Genomic DNA, 15,476 nt, shown 5'->3' on the forward strand with positions numbered 1-15,476 from the left:
TCACGGGGTATAGACCAGCACTGGACATGTGCAAATAGGGACAAACTCCCCAAACACTACGCATCTGAATCCCCAGGAAAGTGAGTGGATTTGAAAAAGTGCCCCGAGATTCTTCTAGAGGGACCATGGATGCCTGGAGGGTGGGGCGGCCCGTCAGGTTCTCTGTGATGCCAACTGTACTTTATGAAATCTTAGCCGTGCTGGGTAATTTTCTGTGTCAACTTCACTGGGCCACAAGGTGCCCAGATATCTGGTTAAACACGATTTCTTTTTTTTTTTTCTTTTCTTAGTTTATTGTCAAGTTGGTTTCCATATAACACCCAGTGCTCATCCCCACAAGTGCCCTCCTCCGTGCCCATCGCCCCCCTTTCGCTCCCCCACCCCCATCTGCCCTCAGTTTGTTCTCGGCATTCAAGAGTCTCTCATGGTTTGCCTCTCTCCCTTTCCCCCACCATTTCCTCCTTCTTCTCCCCCTTGTTCCTCAGTTAAGTTCCTCCTAATCCTCCTATACGTGCAAACATATGGTATCTGTCCTTCTCTGCCTGACTTATTTCGCTCAGCATAACACCCTCAAGGTCCATCCACGTTGCTACACGTGGCCAGATTTCATTCTTTCTCGTTGCCATGTAGTATTCCATCGTATAGATAAACCACATCTTCTTGATCCCTTTCTGGGTATGCCTGTGAGGTGCCTCTGAAAGATATTAGCATTTGAATCCATAGACCGAGGAGAGCAGATTACCTGCCCAAAGGTTGGCAGGCATCGTCCCATCCATGGAGGGGCTAGTAGAACAAAAATGTGGAGAAAGGCTGAATTTCGTTTCTCCGTCTGACTCCTGAGCTGGGAAATGAATTTCCTGCCCTTGAACTAGGACTCACGGCCCTGGCTTCCCTGGGTCCCCAGCTTGCAGACCATGGGACTTCTCAGCCTCTGTGATGCGCCAGTTCCTCATACCAAATCTCTCTCTTCCCCTAGACCTACCTTTCCCTGTACCCGTAGCTATCTCTCTCTCTCCAATATCTCTCTCCCCAACCTTTCACTTCCCCCTTCCCGGATTTGGTTTTTCTCTTTACACCTGTCCCCAGTGTGCTACACATCTTATGTGTCCCTCTGTTTGTGGCCTGCAGTCCGCCTAGAAGGAATCTCTCTGAGGACAGGGATTCAGTCTTTATTTATTCAGGGGTCACTCAGGGCCCTAGGTTCGTGCTGGTATACAGCAGGGGCTAAACAAATATTTCTTACATGAGTGAACAGATAAATTCATAGACGACAAAATGCTTCCACGTGTATCAGTGGATATTTGGATTCGCTGGATGTTTCACCCCCACCCCCCACCCTCGGGGTCACTCTCGGTCGGCCTCATTTTGCAGAAGAGAGAGAGACAGAAACATAAGACGTTGATTAGCTTCCCCAAGATCTCTGGATCAGGACCCAGCTCATGGCTCTGCCTCCCAGTTCAGTGCTCTTTTACCCTAGGCTGGTGTCCTGGTGGGAGGGCTTCCTGTCCACCAGCTTTGCACATGGGCCAGGACTCAAGGAGCTGGAGTCTAGGCCCATGGCCCAGGGCGCTAGCGAGCTCCTCCCCCATCCAGCGCTGATCTTGCATCGCCTCTCGAATCTCCCTAGTTCAGCAAGGCATCGACTGCATGACACGTTGGTTAAGATATTACATTTGGGGGGTGTAATTATTTCAAAGGCAATTAGGCATTCAATATTTCTTATTCTGCCTGCCGGTAGGAATTAATAGAAAACCTTTCAATCAGGAATAATTGCAAAACAATTTCTGACCCCAAAGATAATCAATATTACCCAGCAGAGCATTCTTCTATCTTTGGGAGGCTGTTCATTTCTGATACCTTTACAACCAGAGGGGAATGTTCTATTTCCATCTTCATCAGAAGCCCCTGCCTGCATCCTTTATATACAGTCTTTAAAAAGACACAGAAATCTATATGGCTTTTCCTTCCTGTCTGTCTCCTCAGTCCTGGAGTGCTGCGCATAGTCATAGAGAGTCCTGCCCAGTGGGACAGTGAGCAGTGTTCATGTCGTTACTGCTTTGCCCTGAACCTCTGACCAGACTCTCCGGGCCCTGCGGTGGGAATGGACCCTTCCCCGTGCCACCAAGTGACGCATCCTGCTGGTCCCCCAGACCAGTGCCTTCCCAGGAGCACCTCTGAAGGAGTCGCTGGTATCTTTTCTCCCCTCTGCCTCAGTTTCCCTGCAGGCCCAGTTCCAGGGCTGGCCTCTGCCTCAGTTTCCCTGCTGTCACAAAGACTGCTGTTCTACCTACTTGACAAGGTCCCTGACATCCTGTCCAACTCTTGCTGGGCTCCTCCTCAGGGTGGGGGCTACGTGTATGGGGTAGGGGTACTCGGAACAAAGGTTTGTTGTTGGCTTCTGTTCTATCACCCCCCCACCCCATAATTCTGTGTCCACATCAAGTTCTGCTCCTAACTCTGCAGGAATTGTGAGGGGAACTCAAATAATGGCAATCAGTAGAAGGAGGAAGATTTTTCATATGCCAATAGGAATGGCTGATCTCAGACCTCCATTTACAGACAACATGGTAGGGAAGACTATCGGGCAAAAAGGTCTTGTGGGAAGTGCAGAGAATGTTCTAGAACAAAGACGTCCTTTGCATATCTTGGATCTGAGGATCTCGTTTTCACTGGAACCAATGTAATTGCTACACTTCCAGCCTCTACTGGCTGAGGGAGTGCGGAAGACCCATACCTTTGGTTCATTTGCGATGCTGGCCACATAGGTGGCTGTCTTGGAGATGCTGTGGGAGTTTCGGAAGCTGATGGGAAAATGACCACATGACTGCCTCTCAGAAAGGGAGAAGGGGGACCTATGATCTTTAAAGCCTTGAAGTCGGGGACAAATGGCCAGGGTAGCCTCAGGAATCCGGAATCCACTGGCGCCTCACCCATGATCAGCTTGTGAGGACACGGATTCCAGAGGGCTGCCACCCATCTTAATTCTCTGCTTCCGAGTGCTCCGAAGAGCCATGCTCCTCCCCACTGCCTGACATGGACCTAACAGCCCCCACCATATGACAGTGGGGAAACTGAGGTGCAGAGATGTGAGGTGATTGTTTCATGGTCACCCAATCAGAAATGGCAGAGCCACAGTATCTACTCAGGTACCCATGACCGCGCGTGCTCTACCCAGTAGAGACGCCGAAGAGATTTTGGGATGATGCCGCACAAGTGTCCCGTGAGGGCACAGAACACCCGGTGGTCCATTTAACGAACATGTAATGAGCATTCGGGATAACAGTAGGTGGCTGCCTCAGGCCGCGTGGCTCATCTGAGTAGTGTGCATGAGACCCAAGGTCCCAACTTTGCAATCTGTTCTAGTGTCTAAAGTCCCCACACGGGTACTTCCTGGGCAGTGGGCTTCTGGGAACTCCCATGGTGTTTCCTGGGAAAGTGAGTAAGGAAGCGATGGCTGTGATCACGTGGGGGTGTTTCCAATTAAACAAGCTCTCCAGTGACCATGTGCTTCCAAGTAAGGCACGGTGCTCTCTTCAAGGGCCATGAGGGGATGGGCACTGTGCCCTTGGGGGGTGTCCTATGGCCTTGGGTGCCTGATGTCCTTCCTGGCCGTGGCATGCTCTCAACGTCTAGATGGGCAGATGGGTCCGTGTGTGGTTTCCCACAGCCAGCGAAGGTTCTTTGAAAAGGTGGGGTGGGGGTGGGGGGGGTGGGCTGGAGGGTCCTCAGCTCCTACCAGATCCCAGTCCTTCCTGCTCTTGACTCCTGCAGAGCCCTTCAGAGCAGCCTCATGCTTTTCTACCAGGCAGTGTCCCTCTGTCTCTCTCGTCCACACATCCCTCCCTCCCTCCCTCTCTCCATCCACTCACCTGTCCATCTGTCCATCCATCCATCCATCTACCAGCACATTTTCTATCTGTCCTCCATTGCCCCCAGCTCTGGGCAGATGAGGAAGAAGAAGGGCCCACTCTTCTGTCTCTTTCGATGACCTTTGGTTGTGGATTTTCCAATCCCTAGATTGGGAGACACGGGCCAGTCATGAAAAGTGAATTCAAGCCCGACTGGCTGTCTCAGGGGGCTTCAAATCAGGCCAGGCTGGCGGAGAAAGACAAGCACTACCTTCAGCTGTTCCTGGAGGCCGAGAGGCTGCTCAGCCGAGCCGTCGTTACGACCCAGTGGACGGCGCGGTCTTTCTTCTCCTCAGATCCTGGCATGTCACAGCCAGCCATTGAGGGACAAAACCCGAATTGTCTGCTCACCTGGCAGCTCCCCCTGCACCCACGGCCCTCCTGGAACGGGCCTCCTCAGACCTTGTAGTCTTCCTGCTTGTCACTTTGGGTTTGCTGTTCGTTTTTGCCTGGGAAAGAAGACAATCAGCAGAATGGCTCCCTTGTGCTGAAAGTGACATCAGAAAGAGGCCACCAGAGCTGCTTCCAAGCTCCTCTCTCCGCTGTCACTCCCGGTGTCCGTGGTGCGCGGCCCCAGGACCAGCCCGGCTCGCCTCCTCTGCCCCCGAACACGGGCGGTCAGTGGGGTGGGGGCGGTCACGTGGGCTCTGATGGCAGAGGACCTGCAGCTTGGCTTCTTAGGAGCTGGCTGGGCAGGGGTAATTGCCTAACATCTCTGGTCCTGGGTGTTCTCATCTGGGAGTGGGGAGAAGCCTGTATCTCAGAATCCAGTAAGGTTAAGGCACCTGAACAGTGCTTTGCACACGGAGGGCAGACAGCTCTTCTAGCCCTGGAGGGATCAAAGCCTTTGAATCCCAATGTCGAGGCAGAAACAGCTGATGAGGCCTGGGACCATCTCCTCCTTCTTCAGTTTTCTTAAAACAAAACAAAACAAAACAAAACAAAACAAAACAAGCTAATCACAAAAATCTTCTGCAAAGTGAATTGGGAGGAAATGTCTAGAGCCAGGTGCCCTGGAGGGAAAGGACACGGTGGGGAACTTTCTGGGCCTAACTTGCCGCTTGTCCCCAGCACCCAGGGGGCAGGCCCACCTCCCCCTACCCTGGCAACCCCCCCTCCCCCCCAGGCTCTGCTGCATAAAAGGAAGGTCAGGAAGCAAGCATCACTTATGCGTTCATTCAACAAACATCACCGGACACCCACTGTGTAACAGAGCTAAGTGCTAGGGATACGGAAGTGGATAAGGGAGGAGTCCAGCAGAGGTGGGGGCTTGCATGGACCTGACCCTCAGCAGCTGGGCCACAGAACAAGCCACATAACCTCTCTGAGCCTCAGTTTCCTTGTCTGCAAAACGGGCACAATAACCAGTACATACCTAAGAGTGAGAGTATCAGGACTCGATGAGATGTGGTATGTGCATGGAGTATTTAGATACTAGTCAAGAAATGACAGATGATGATGGTGATGACGGTGACCATGGTGCAGATGATGACGAAGCTCCTCCCCTTGGGAACGTCCTAGGACACTATAGAGGTGCAGAGTGGGCGCCTGAGTTGCACTGGGGCCTGGGCGGTGGGCCTCTGGGGGACGTGGCCCTTGGTGGTGTAAAGAGGGCAGGGAGCTCACAGGCCATCAGTCCGGATGGGCTCGGCTTCAGCTGCAGTTACCACAACCCTCAAATCTCGGGGCTTTGACACTTAGGATTTATTCTTGTTCACACACAGGCTCTGCCTGTCTATGGACTCGACATCCAGCTGTCCTCCTGGTAAGGACTCAGTGACTGAGGCTGCTTTTGCCAGGGGCCCGCCACCTCCCCAGCAAGCGCACAGAGCTCCCACCTGCTCTTCTGTCCCTTGGCCAGAACGCATCACGTGGCCAGTCTAACTTGCAAGGAGAGCTGGGAAATGCAGGGCAGTACATGGATAGTCAAGCAGCAATAAATGTTGGGCGTCCAGAGGGTGAGGTGGGGAGAGGCTCCCAGACTGGGGGAGCAATATATCCAAAGGCTCAAGGAAAAGGGGGAGAAGGGTGTCTGGGAAGCCGTGAGCAAGAGTGGTAATGGGAGCAAGAAAGGAAAGAGGGGCAGGGGGCTGAGTGGTGGCAAGGGTGCGCCAGTGGGTCGTGCTAGAGAGCTCTGGCCGCCGTGGATCCAAAGGCTGGAGGCAAGGAGCCCCGCTGGAGGCCATAGTGGACGGCTGCACAAAGGGAGGAGAAAGCTGAGTTGGGGCCACGGTCGTAGGGCAAGAGAGGAGGGGACAGGTTTTTGAGCTGTCAACGAGTAGAATCAAGGGACCCGCTGAAAGTCAAGGAGATGGGAGAGTTCGGGGCAATTCCCAGCCTCTGCACTTGAGTGACTGCCATTCCGGAGACAGGCATCAGGAAAGCAGCTTTGGAGATGAGGAGCTCCGTGGTGCCTCTGCCCATGATGCAGTGGGATACAACGTTCTGGGCCAGGGAGAGAGACTCGGGCTTAAGAGTCATCAACCCACAGATGACAGCTGTCCTGTCTGCTCAGCCCACCTCCTTGGCAGACCCCTGCTAGGCACGGCTTGGAGGAGGAAGGGCAACCAGCCAGTCCTGAAGGAACAAAAGGAAGCCTGACAGATTAAAAGGCACCATGTGTTATCTCAGCCACTGAAGGTCTGATCAATTTCCAGTCTGCAAATTTCCAATGGATAGGGGGCGGGATTGGAAGTGGGACAAAAAATTGAGGTGCTAATTACGACAAGAGGAAGTACACGTTTAACACAGGGGCAACCTGGGGCACAGCCGGAGCCTAGCACATCAATAGCCTGCTTTGTGATCGGTGAGGTAATTGAAGCCTGATTAATTCCCCCCCCCACCGCCCTCCCCCTCTCCGTCTATAGTCCTTGGGGTCTAGACTCCACTATATTGTGAAGGGCTCCCTCCTGGAAGTGACTCTCACAGTGCATCCTCCACAGGCAGGAGCTATTCACAGGCGCATCAATAAAAAGCCTCGTGCATTATTAAGTAACAGAGGTAGTTTCCTTGTGCCCTGAAATCATTTGCTGTTTTCTTGGTTGTACTGACATTCAAAGGCTTCTTTGAAGTCAGCATAGACTCAGGGTTCAGCCTCTAGGGAGGAGTCCCATATCCCTGAACACAGAAGCTCGCTGAGGATGAATCGCAGGTGGGATCTTTACAACTTAATCAACGCTTGCAGAGGATTCTAGCCATTTTGCAGACGGGTAAATGGAGGTGCAGAGGTGTTAAGTCATTTGCCTGGTTCACAGATGAGAGTGCAGCCAGCGACAGAGGTGCTGCTCTGGCTTATGTAAATTGCGGCAGCAGGTCCTCTGCTAGAAACGTAGGGGACTCCACCCAAATCGTCCCGCCCAAAAGCGGCCAGCATGGGAAATAGACACTTGTCTGAGCGTCTCTGCCCTGTAGAAAGGCCTGAGTGCCTTTTATTAAACAGAGGACCATTCAATAATAAATATTTCTCACCCAGGGCCCTGAGAAGTTACCACAGTTGGCTCCTGGCCCAGCCTGGCTGAGTCAGCAGGAAATTAGCCAAGGTGCAGAAAACCTTGTGTTCTGTGGTTTTGGTGTGTTGTCTTTTAAATACCAGCCTGGAAAGCAACAATGACTGAAAAACACACGTGAACGCCACCACTTCCGTGAGGCTCCGATCCCAGGGAAAACGGGTCAGGGTCCTGGGGTGCTGGGAACATCTCATGGGTGGAAGGGAAGATGCACGGACGCTACAGGGGATTCGGAAAGGTGTCTAAGACAGACCTTTCTCAACTGCAGTTTCTTACCTATTAAATGGGTCGAAGAAGGTCTGCTGCCTGGGACTGGGGCAAGGCTGAAATTTCTGCAAAGTAAAGAGGGTTTTAGAGGGAGAGCATCTGCCTTGGATTCAGTCCTTTCCGTTACACTCCTTAGCCGAGTCCTCGAGCAAGACCTCTCTTCTTTGAGAACTACTGCTTCGTTTACAAAATGGGGTATTAGTATTTCCCATGTGGATCTTTCCATGCTAGGAATGGGGGCTCGAGGGACTGGACAAACATCAAGTTTAAATTGTGAAGCCCTAGGCATAGTCAAAAGAATATAAATATATATGTATACGTATTATCATATATAAAAAATATATAATATATAAGATACATATAAGATATTTAATAATATATAATATCTATTTTTTGGCATTGCTGTTACAACAGTGCTTTGCCTGCACCAGACCCTGACTGGGTGTTCGTTCAGCTGTAGATGGGACCTTGTTTATCCGTGTTAGGCTTTTAGCCGAGATGGGGGGATGGCTTCTTGGTTGGGGCTTAACAGAAAAGGACTGATTTCTGTCGATCCCTTCACATGGTTAATATTCCAAATAAGAATTATGCAGTTGTTTCTATGAATATTTGATTCCTCGATTCTTCAAATATCAGCTCAGCTCTGGGCTGAAGTGAAAGAAGAAATGATTGTTTTTGCAACGACCCAAGCCGGGGACACAGCCGTACATCCTGGTCACAGCCTGGGAAGGAAGGCCTCAGTTTGGTCGCCGTAATGTGTGATGTAAGTGTCGGCGTCGGTGGTGCCTGGAGGGAGAGAGAAGCGCCACCCAGCCCTCCGTGGGCATCTGTGAGAGGCAGGCAAGGACCAGGACTCAGGATGCAAAGGGTCCCCTCCCCCTGGTGCGATGATAGTGGGTCTTCCTGGCTCTAGAACGAGGGGAGAGCCAGGCCTGCCTCCCTTGCAGAACCCAGAGATCCCTTGGCCTCTTGGGTCCCGCGCTGCTCCCTCCAGAATTCTCCCTCCCAAGAAGCCAACTGGAGGCCAGATACATCACGTCCACCATGATACAGCCTGGTGCAGACCAGGAAATAAAAGGAGTGAACAAGAGATGACAAATGGCTCAGAGGACTATAATCATGACTTTGTCATCTGAAAACACTCACTGTCCTTGCTGGCATGTGCCACTCGTGCATAAATATGTGAATCGGGAGGAGGTGATGGGGGGGCTCCTCAGGCTCCTAAAGGGACCCCTGGCTGAGTGCTTCAGCTCTTTCAGTGCCATCCTGCTAGGGTAGGACTCTCAGGTGACGTCTGGCCAATTTCTGGGCTGGGGGGTACCTCGAACAGAGCACTGATTCAACTGGCAATGGCACCCCCCCCCGCCGCCCCGTCTCCTGCTCTGCCATTTGCAAAGCTGTGCACCTTTGACCAACTATGTGAGCCTCAGTTCTCTTACCTGTGACATGGGGAACTGTACACGTACCCCACCCCCACCCCCAGACTCTCACAGCTTATCCGGCGTCCTGAAGTCACGGGTATAGAGCCACAGAAGAGGTAATCCGTGGATATCTCTCCCGCAATCTGATTGGGCTGACTCCCAACATGTTAGACAATTTTCTCCCCCTGGTTTAGTTGCCAATTCGAGATTAAAAAAAAAAAAAAAATTGGGTTATTTCGCAACAAAACTCAAGCTTCTGACTCTCATGCTTCATCTCGCAGGAGCTCAGAGCCTGCTGCCTCCTCGGACGGTGTAAGTGCTCAGACTGTACCGCTCCCCATCGGTGATCTGCGGGCCACTTTGGTGGTGTCGCAGCCTGAGGTGACGTCCAAGGCCCCCGCGCACGGTGCCTGGCACAAGGCCAGTGTGGGATAAACATCTACTTCCCCCGTTTCTGTGTAGCGGCGAGGCGGGGAGGGCGCCCTCTGCTCCTGGGGAGGGACCGGTCCTTCTCCTTCCCCCTTTCTCCTGTGGACTCTGTACCTCCGGGGAGTTGGCCCATTTTCTCACTCTGCCCCCTATCCTTGACAGGCGGGGACAGGCTGGGGACCAGGCCTCTGGGAGGTTCCGAGAGGCCAGAGGGCCTAACCCACCACCGACCGGAAGGGCTCTCAGCTCAATTCTGGATCCACGGCTCAGCTGTGAAGCCAGCCGCCTTCCGGTTCCACTGATGTGGCTCATGGATTTAAATCCCCAAGTCACACCTTGGCTGAGTACCCCGCCCTCAACCTCCTCAATGCAGACCACGCCTAAGACTTAGAAGGCGACAAGGTCACCTGCAGTCTTCTCTTATATGGGGGGGGGGGGGGGGAGGGTGGGACAAAAGGAGAAAGGCTTTTACTGGTCATTCAGTGAAGGTGGGGGTCCCAGGCTCTTTCCCAGGGCCAGCTTGCTGCCGAGGGGTGTGTGTGAGCAGTGTTTGGGCTGTTGGGTCTTGCGCGATGGTGGGAGGGGGGTTTAGAGAAGGTCAGGTGCTCAGGTAAGGGGAGAGGCGTCAGAGGTAGACTTGGAATCCAAGCTTTTCTTGTCTAAAGGGGCTCTCCGGGCTGCTCTGGGCTGTCTGTCCCTCTCTGCCTCAGGCCCTCCCCTCCCCCACCCCCAGACAGCACACCCACAGTGACAGATGGGAACACCTCAGGGTCGGAAGGTGACTCAGAGCTCCTCTGACGGCAAGGGCTAGTAGGGGTGCATGGATCCTGCATTAAATACAACTTACCGTGAATTCCTTATTGCTTTTCGCTTACTGAGAAAGTGATCAGAAGGATTTAAAGAAAACTGATACGTCTTCTTAAAAGCCCACTGAGCCCTGACCTTAAACTCTGACATTTGCCGACCTCCTTGTTAACAAGGGGAAGACACCCATCAGTCCCCTCGCTGGAATTGAATCTCCGTGTTTTCTCTTCATTGTATTTATGTTTTGAGAAACTTTTATGGCAAATGACAGTGGCTTTTCCATTTGGGAGGAAAGGGATCACACCTTAAAAACGCATTTTAAAAGCTCTTTTTACCATGGACATTTCCAAACTCAGACCAGAGGCTGAGATGGGTGCCCCACACCCCACCCTCCAGCACCGTTGGCCTGGGGCCGGCACCATGTCTTTCTTTCCCTGACTCTTCCCACGCTCTGTTATGGAAGCAAGTCCCAACTTTGTCAGTGTATGTCAGGACGTGAACTGCTTCTACGTGAGTGTGTGGGGAGAACGGGGTATGTATACCATCGTATAGGGAGATTTAGATAAAGCAAAAGCGAAGGGCGGTCTGAATAACCGGGGCTTGGGACCCTTGCCTACTGGGTGCACGAGAAACCTGCCCAGGGTGGGCCCCGGCCCCGGGCCAGCCCCAGACATGGCACTTGGTTCCTCCCATCTGGATCCTTTCAGACTGGGGGTCTCCACAGGGCAGGGCTTCAGTCCTGGAGGCCCAGGTGGAGGGTCCCCGGACCCACTCGGGAAATGTGCTCTGAGGAAGCAGAGGCGTGCAGGAGACACTAGTCTATGGGACTTCCTGACACAGATGTCTGGCAGGCTGAACTCTAAGTGATCGCTTTCACCTTTGCCCCCAGTGTCACACTTGTGAATATGTCAGTTCTGCGGCAGAAAGGACCTTGCAGAGGAAGTTAAAGCCACTAACCGGTCAACCTTAAGATACGGAGATTATCTTGTGTTACCAACATCCTGCATTCTCCTTGGCAGACTCGATGTAACCCCAGAAACCCTCAAAGACAAGAAGAAGAGAAAGTCAGAGGGGTTCCAAGAGGGAGCAGGACTTGAATGTTGTTGCTGTTTCGGAGGCAGAGGAGGCTGCATGAGAAGACGTGCGGGTGGCCCCCTAGGAGGAGAGAGAGAACCCCAGCTGACAGCCATTGAGGAAGCGGGCACCCCAGGGACCACAGAGAACTGAATTCTGCCAACGACCTGCATGAGTGTGGAGGTGGTTTCTTCCCCAGGACCCAGCGTGGCCGACACCTTGGCCTCATTCTCCTGAGACCCGTGGGCAGACAGCCCCCCAGACTTCCGACGTACAGAGCCGCAAGGTAACATGTGGATATTGACTGAAGCCGCTACATTGGGGTGATTTGTTTCACAGCAGTAGAAGACCGATACAGAGAATGAGCACTTTCTGTCACTTCTAGTGATGTGTAATAAGGATGCTAATGACCCTTTGGTGAGAGCACAGTTTCACGAGATAACCCAGTTCTGTCTTGCATGTCAGGAGCGGGGGTGTGAGGCCCAGAGAGGGGAAGGGGCTCACCCGGGGTCTCATAGCAAACCAGGCAAGTCACTGAGTGCAGGACTCGAGCCTGGGGACCAGCAGCCCACTCACCAAGTGCTGCAAGTGTACTGAGCAAGGTTCAGCCGAGTTGGAGGGAAGCCCCCCGCCCGCTACCCCTGAACAGGGTGCTCACAGCCTTCTGGCACCCCATACCGCACCGCAGCCGCAGCCGCAGCCACACTCACACTAGGTTTTGTTCTGGGTTTTTGTTTTGTTTTGTTTTGCTTAGACAACAGAAGCTTGCCTTCTCACAGTTCTGGAGGCTGAGAAGTCAAAGACCAAGGTGCCAGCCAGGTCGATTTCATACTGATGCCTCCCCTCTTGGCTTGCAGATGGCTGCCTTCCGGCCATGTGCTCACACGACCTCTTTTTTGTGCATGCTTGGAGAAAGAGATCTCTCTTTTTTCCTTTTTTTCTAAGGCCACTGATCCAACAGGATTAAAGCAACAGCAAAAGTAAATCTAATTGGTAACCCCTATAGGATGCTGACGAATGAAGTCATGGATTTTTTTAAATTTAAATTTTATTTATGTAATTTTTAATTTTATCTTATGATTCTTATTTTTTAAGTAGGCTGTATACCCAATGTGGGGCTCGAACTCATGACCCTGAGATCAAGAGTCTCCTACTCTACTGACGGAGCCAGGCAGGTGCCCCCTGAGTCATAATTTTGAAAACAATAAATGAAAATATTAAGCGTTTACCTTGCCTTCTCTTTACTAACTATACCGCAAGGTAAGCCAATAATAGACAAGGAAAACTTTACTTTTACAGAGGTGTTCCATCTGAGAAATGAAGAAAGCATAGTGTATTTTGAATATTATAGGTTTGGATTTAGAAGCGTTGTTAGCTATTAACATCACAAGAAGAAAGACAGCCAGGAGTCACGTGCTTCTGATGGAAACACCACCATCCGCCATCTTCTTGCCAAAAATATCTACCCTGAGTCAAACCAAACCTGTAGCACATCTTCTTTACCTGTTCATCCTTCGATGGCTGCCTATCTTGCTTCCACATCTTGCCTATTGTAAATACCACTGCAGTGAACCTAGGGCCACACACATCTTTTCCAACTCATGTTTTCACTGTTTTTCAAATAAATACTCAGAAGTGGAATGGCCGGACCAATTTCTATTTTTAATTTTTTGAGGAACCTCCATACTGTTTTCTAGGGTGGCCGCACCAGTTTGCATTCCCACCAACAGTGCATGGGGGTTCCCTTTTCTCCACGTTCTTGCCAACACTTGTTATTTCTGGTCCTTTTGATACTTGCCATTTTAGCAGCTGGGAGGTGGTATCTCATTGTGCTTTGATTTGCGTTTCCCTGGTGATTAGATTTGTTGAGCATCTTTTCATGTGTCTATTGGCCATTTGTATGTCTTCTTTGAGAAAATGTTGATTCGGAAGCCCTGCCCAATTTTTTTCTTTGCTTTTGAGTTGTAGGAGTTCTTCATATATTTTGGATATTAACCCCTTATCAGAGCTATGATTTGGCAAATAATTTCTCCCATCCAGTAGGTTGCCTTTTCATTCTGTTGATGCTTCCTTTTGTTGTGCAGAGCTTTTGGTTTCAAGCCCACTTGCTTGTTTTTGCGTTCGTTGCCTTTGCTTTTGGAGTCAGATCCAAAAAGTCGCCACCAAGGCCAGTGTCAAGGCCCTTACCATCTATGTTTTCTTCTGGGAGTTTTATGGTTTTAGGTCTTACATTCAAGTCTGTGATCCCTTTTGAGTTAATTCTTGTGTGTGGTGTAAGATAGTAGTCTAGGTTCATTCTTTTGCATGTGACTGTCCAGTTTTCCCAACAGCATTTATTTATTTTTAAATTTTTTAAACATTTACTTATTTTTGAGAGACAGAGAGACAGAGCGCAAGTGGGGGAGGGGCAGAGAGAGAGGGAGACACAGAATTCGAAGCAGGCCCCAGGCTCTGAGCTGTCAGCACAGAGCCTGCCGCAGGGCTTGAACCCTCTGTAAGATCATGGCCTGAGCCAAAGTCAGATGCCTAAGGGACTGAGCCACCCAGGCGCCCCTCCCAACAGCATTTATTGAAGAGGCTCACTGGGTTTTAATGCCATCAAACCAACTTCTAAGGAGCCCCCCTTTCTCTAGTTTCCATCTGAGAGCACAGTCCCTAGAAATGGACACCGATGTTTGGTGATGCCATTGTCATAGAGCCACCATGTCTGTTGTCCGTGAGTCACTTTGGGAAGCAGTATGAATGGAGCACAAGAGTGTGCAAGAGCCAGGAAGTGAGATGGGCCCGGAGAAGAGGCAGGACTCCAATGTGGACATGAACCAGGTGCAGTGGAGGTATCACAGGTATTTGATTACGGGGCTGGCCCCATCAGATTTGCATGTTGGAAAGATCCTGGCTGCGTATGTAGAAAGAACCAGTTTATGGAGGTCAAGGAGAGGAGGCAGGGAGAGTCACTAGAGCCTACTGCAGCAGGTCCCAAGGGAGAGATGAGATGGGTCCAAACTAGCAGTTGTCAACTTCAGTGGGCACTGGGGGAGCGTGTGAAATACACATGTTCCTAGGCACCATGCCAGAGATTCAGATTCCTGGGCCCCACACGAGATCTCTACAGAAATGGAGCCCAGGAATCTGAATTTTTTTAAACCTCTCAGGCTTCTACGGTGAGCTGGGTTTGAGAAGAGGATGGTGGCTGATTGGAGGTAAAAAAAGAAAAAAAAAGAGCAAAGGATGGCTTCTGCATCGGGCCCCCGGGCAGGTGTGTGGTGGGGACACTCACAGAAATGGCTGTTGCAGAGCACGCAGCAGGTCTGGGTTGGCCCCAGCGGCGAAGCCGGGCGGGGAGGGAGTGCATATCATGAACAGCCGACTCAGAGGCTCTGTGTGTGGGTGTCATTCCCATTATCCTCCCCAGCACAGCTTTGTAACATTTGACTGCATTAAATGCTCAGCCAGGAAAATGAAATTTATTTAGAAGGCTCAGGTATTTCACATCTAGGGCAGGCGCTGCTGCTCTAAACTTACCAAGTCAACAGCTCATTTTTGCTGTTGGGTGGACTGTAGATCTTAAGACAGAAGCAAGTGGAAACGCTACCGGCTATAAACTTTCACCTTATTGGCAAAATGTCTATTATGCAGCTAAAAACATCTAGTTAATAGGCACTGCCCTTCAACAATTGGTAGCAGCAGAGTCTCGGGCGGTGATAGCAATGACATTATGTCTCTTTCATCACCTGTACGTTCTTTGTATCGCCAATTACTGGCCCTACATTCACTCCTGGGCTCAGATACTGCAGAATAAAGAGGCTGTTCCCATGGTGCTGTCATCGCTCAAATCACTTGGGGTCCTCAACTGATTTTCCTTCAGAGGTTTCTGCCTGTGCTTTTAGGACCTCCAATCTTCATTGGGCAGGGAAGACATCAGATTCTAGGAAATACGGAAAATCATAGGAAGTTAAGTCGGGTGGACAAGGCACTAATCAAGCCAGGAGATTCCAGCTGGGTCATGCACCGGGCAGTTACTGGGTGTGCCTGTTACACCGGGCTCTGGGCTAGGGGCCCGGAATGCT

This window comes from Hyaena hyaena, unplaced genomic scaffold, assembly GCF_003009895.1.
Source record: "Hyaena hyaena isolate Hyena2069 unplaced genomic scaffold, ASM300989v1 scaffold_129, whole genome shotgun sequence".
NCBI lineage: Eukaryota > Metazoa > Chordata > Mammalia > Carnivora > Hyaenidae > Hyaena > Hyaena hyaena.